Genomic DNA, 5,413 nt, shown 5'->3' with positions numbered 1-5,413 from the left:
ACATATCCCTTATTGACCTCACTCGTCTCTGTCGGACCGAAGCCCATGGGCGGTGCTAACTATGGATAAGAAGATTTGATCGCTTGCTCTGAAGGAGCAAATGAATTTAATGTTTCACAAAAAAACCTGAATTTACTTTAAACTGAATAATAACTGTGTTTGATCTGGAGGACTTTCAATTACAGAAAAGGTGGATAAATACTTCTGAATTGTTATGTAGCACAACGGCTACCAGCTTGAAGCTGAAGTTATTGAATAAGTGAAATTCTTAGTGTTTGAAAATTACTGATTCTAATTATCAAATGAAGTCACTCAATAGCAATGTAGCAATGCGACCACCATATGCAAATCAAACAGGTTAGTTCTGAAGGAGCAACTGCTGTATGACTGAAAACTGAGTTCATGACAAATAAGCATAGTCGTAACGATTTCAACTGAAAAAAAACTGACCGGCAGGTTCCTAAAAAGGAGATTCAGTTTTCCAGGTGGAACGAGGTGATATTTATTACCGCCTCGCATTTGGTGCAAAATAATCCCTCGCGTAGTTTTGGCATACTTGGGGCCAAGAAAACTGAATTCACTACATACAGGGACCGTTCGCCTGCTTTTTCGGTAAGACAGTTTGGTTTTCGAACAAAATGCAAGTGGAAATAATTTGGCGAAAGATCATTACGTGGAGGGCACTGAACTTATAGATACCGTAATCGATATATTACGGAAAGAGGTCGAAAACTGAAACGGCCCACAAGGCTTTCAGCCTACACATTCATTGGTTGGTGGCACCGGTTCAGGCTTAGCCACAGTGCTCATTTCAAAAATTCGTGAAGAACACATAGATAGAACTGTGAATACCTATTCAGTTCAGCCTTCGCCCAACGTTTACGCCACAGCTGAGTAACCATACAGCGCCACATTGTCATTGCGTCATTGAGTGGAAAATACTGATGAAATACACTGTATTAACAAACTGTGCTCTGTATGATATCTGCTTTCGAACATACGATGCCCGGTGTAACGACTTGTCGGAGGCTACCAGAACAGCTGATTGCTGATTTACCCATATTAGTAGGGAACCTTGTTCCTTTGCTATGTCTGCATTTTTCCATAGCTGAGTTTGCCTCATTGGCGGCTCGTGGCAGCGAACAATATAGAGCCCTCAATGTTCCAGAGCTTACACGACTAATCGGTACTTGTTGCTGCTATCTTCAGAGGTAGAATACCCACGATAGTAGAGGATGAACAGATGCTCTTCATCCAAAATAAGAACAGCAGTTACTTTTTGAATAGATCCCACGTAATGTTAAAACTGCAATGTGTGACTTTCCAACCCGCCAACTCAAAATGTCTGCTGGATCACTGGAAATTCTATTGCTCCTGAGGAATTATTCAAGCGCATATCTCAGCAGTCTACTGCTGTTTTCCGTCGCGTGCCAGTTGGACACTGACATCAGGCTGTTCACCCACGAGATATTTCGTCATTTTGTGATTTGCTTTGATCTTCCGACAATCATCATCTGCAAACTATACAAGCGCTGTAAATCCTCACGATGGTTTTAGATTAATGTCGGTTCTTCAATACGGGCTTCTTTAATTTAGTGTAGCATTGGTTTGGCATGAGACGCTCGATCCTGACAGCACTGGCAGGTAGCTTTACTCCCAAGGTCACTATAGTATTGTGACATATGACCTATCAAACTCTTACTATCACTAATGCACATAACTAACAAGGAGATCTCAGGACAATCGGATTTTTGTAATTTTTTATATTTATGCTATGTGAAGCTCAGAACTCAAACATCCATTGCCAAAAGCAGTTAGACACTAGTCTCAAAAATTCTCGAAAAAATCGACTTTGAAGATTCCCGACCATGTTTAGTAAGCTAAAATGAGGCAGAACTTTTTCTTTTTTTCCGACAAGGAGTATAGCTCTACAGTAGAATGCTCGCTCGCTATATGGAGGAGCCTGAGTTCCATCCCCATCGCAAAAACGTTTTTAAACAAAGGTGTATGCTCTATGAGCATTTCTCTTTAGCGTACAAAACACAAAGGTGGAAAAAAGTCAGCAGCACTCGAGACTACAAACTGCTGAATGAGGCCTTGTTCCGTTCACTATTTCTGTTGTTTTTGTTTTTTTTTTCAGCTGTAGTACCTATGTCATTCAAATATGAAATTGATCATATGTGAACTACGTAACACACTTAATTGTCACTTTTACGATAAATGCAAGTCTTCTTATTTCTAATTCATGTCGTACACAAAATACCAGTTTTCAGTCCTATCACAAATTCTTAGTTATCGATAGTAAAAATTTGCTAATCAAGATTGTTTGATAAACATTACAAATGAATTTTTTTCTGTCTTTATGTATTTTACGCTCCACGGGAAAGCTCATAGAAGAAGAATCTTTGTTTAAAAATTTCATTTGGCAGGAAGCGAACCCATGCTCCTTCACGCGTCGGGCGAGCACTCAAGCACAGATTCACGCTGCTTGTCGACCTCACTTCAGCGTATTAAACACCGTCAGATAAACTCAAAGTCCATTTTTTTTAGAATTTTTTGACAATTGCATTGCAATGCTTTGGGAGAGTGATATTTGAGTATTAAGCTTCACTTACCTTAAAAGTAAAAAAAAAAAAAAAAAAAAAAAAAAAACCTATAGCTGTGTGCTCCTCGTAACACATAACAAATTATGAGATAGGTGTCTTCAAATCAGAAAAGTTTGAGCTACACACAGTATTTAATATACTTCCAGTTCATAAGATACAACCCTACTACGACTAAAAGTTCATTCATAGTACATTAGCATTCACAGGATTTCACAACTTCACTCGAGTTAGACATTGCTTTTCTGATTCAGCACTGTGGCCATAAAATAATACCCTATACGTTAGATCATTTTATGCAAAACTAAAGTGAATCAACAGTTATTAATGTTCGTGTCTACTTTCCGCACTCCGATGCGTTATTGTGCAAACCGCTCCCGCCTTCGACTTATTCTACAGACTTTCTCAGATCAACTGCCACGCTGCAAGTCGGCTGATCAGCAGGTGCCAAAATGCTCCTACATTGCTATCATCAGGGACATTGTCAAAAGGCGAGTTAAAAACCTCTTCTCTTAGAGTATACACAATGCTACTCTGATGATGGAACCAGTCATGAAGCCTATGGCTAAGTCACGCAGTGCAGTGCACAAGTGGAGTGTATCAGCGTGTTTACCACAATTACAAATCGAGCTCTCCTATGTCGTTGTGCTTTGAATAGAATCTCATCATTTTTGCTTGAATTAAATAAAATACAAATTCCGTTAGGATCATGCGTCAAAAGGTTAATTCAAAACTCGTGTAAAAGATATCTGATGAGCAGGTTACATTAGGTTTGTTAAGTGGCAGAAAGAACAAGATTTCCGGTCAGGTGAATATAGTGTTATAAATACAAAATCAAATAGGGGTAATGCAGGAGTCGGTTTAATAACGGACACAAAATAGGAGTGCGGGTAAGCTACTACAAACAGCATAGTGAACGCATTATTGTGGCCAAGATAGACACGAAGCCCACGCCTACCACAATAGTACAAGTTTATATGCCAACTAGCTCCGCAGATGACGAAGATATTGAAGAAATGTATGATGAAATAAAAGAAATTATTTAGATAGTGATGGGAGACGAAAATTTAATAGTCATGAGGAACTGGAATTCGATAGTAGGAAAAGGAAAAGTAGTAGGTGAATACGGAATGAGGGTCAGGAATGAAAGACGAATCCACCTTCTAGAATTTTGCACAGAGCGTAAATTAACCATAGCTAACCCTTGGTTTAAGAATCGTCAATGAAGGTTGTATACGTGGAAGAGACCACGAGACACGAAGATTTCAGATAGATTATATAATGGTAAGACAGAGATTTCTGAACCAGGATTTAAATTGTAAGACATTTCCAGGGCCAGATGTGGATTGTGACTTTGAAGACGTAGAGAAAGCTTTCGATAATGTTGGCTGGAATACTCTCTTTCAAGTCTTGAAGGTGGCAGGAGTAAAACACAGGAGCGAAAGGCTATTTACAATTTGTACAGAAAGCAGATGGCACGAAAGGAAAGCGGTGGTTGAGAAGGGAGTGAGACAAGGTTGTAACCTATTCCCAATGTTGTTCATTCTGTATACTGAGCACGCAGTAAAGGAAACAAAAGAAAAATGTGGAATAGGAATTAAGTAATAAAAGCTTTAAGGTTTGCCGATGACATTGTAAGTCTGTCAGAGACAGGGAAGGATTTGGAAGAACAGCTGAGCGGAATGGACTGTGTCTTGAAAGAAGGATATAAAATGAAAATTAACAAAAGCAAAACGAGGATAATGGAATGTTAAATCAGATGATGCTGAAGGAATTAGATTAGGAAACGAGACACTTAAAGTAGTCGATGAGTTCTGCTGTTGGGAAAGCAAAATAACTGATGATGGTCGTATAGTGAGGATATAAAATGCAGACTATTAATGCCGCGAAAAGCGTTTCTGAAGAAGATAAATTCTTTAATACCAGGTACAGATTTAATTGTCAGGACGTCCTTTCTGAAAGTATTTGTATGGAGTGTAGTCATGTATGGAAGTGAACATGGGCGATAAACAGTTTAGACAAGAGAGAATAGAAGCTTTCTAAATGTGGTGCTACAGAAGAATGCTGAAGATTAGATGGGTAGATATGTAACTAACGAGGAGGTACGGAATTGAATTGGGGCGAAGAGGAATTTGTGGCACAACTTGACTAGAAGAAGGTATAGGTTGGTAGAACTTGTTCTGAGGCATCGAGGCTCACCAACTTAGTATTGGGAGGCAGTGTGGAGGGTAAAAATTGTAGAGGGAGTTCAAGAGATGACTACATTAAGCAAATTCAGAAGGATGTAGGTTGCAGTAGTACTTGGAGATGAAGAAGTTGGCACAGGATAGAGTAGCATTGACAGCTGCATCAAACCAGTCTCTGGACTGAACACCACAACAAGTAGTGCAGAATGCCACGGCAATATTCTACAGAGGACGGTGAGAGACAGTAGCTGACAGGAAACAGTGTGCGTTGCGTTCGTAAAGGCAGTTTTTTGTGGGTCACGCGCCATAGTGAAAGGATAACCATGAAGCGCGTGCAGCAGCAACAGAGATCAGTCACTGCCTGCAGCCAGGACGAGAAGAGGAAGACAGTCACATTTGAAAGTAACTATTTGTCCACCCATTAATATTACTATTATTAACATCATAGTCATTACTCATTTATTAATATATTTGTTTATACTTACGTTTTTTATTAAGTTTCCAACAGTGCAACATGCCCCTGATCCAGTACTAGCAGACCTGCTGGGAACATGACATACATGTGATCAACTGAACACTGCTTGCTCTATCAGAGTATCAGCAGCACTCAACAGGTGGTCTTTC

General features: G+C 39.6%; 1 pseudogene; it reads left to right on the top strand.

The window, feature by feature from the left end:
* The first annotated feature begins 329 nt into the window (after positions 1-329).
* Positions 330-1,445, top strand: LOC126176169 (tubulin beta-3 chain-like; annotated as a pseudogene).
* The last annotated feature ends 3,968 nt before the right edge of the window (positions 1,446-5,413 follow it).

The sequence above is a fragment of the Schistocerca cancellata genome, chromosome 3 (assembly GCF_023864275.1).
Source record: "Schistocerca cancellata isolate TAMUIC-IGC-003103 chromosome 3, iqSchCanc2.1, whole genome shotgun sequence".
NCBI classification, from domain to species: domain Eukaryota; kingdom Metazoa; phylum Arthropoda; class Insecta; order Orthoptera; family Acrididae; genus Schistocerca; species Schistocerca cancellata.
Note: the sequence above shows the minus strand (reverse complement) of the source record. Positions and strands in the feature narration are given on the sequence as shown.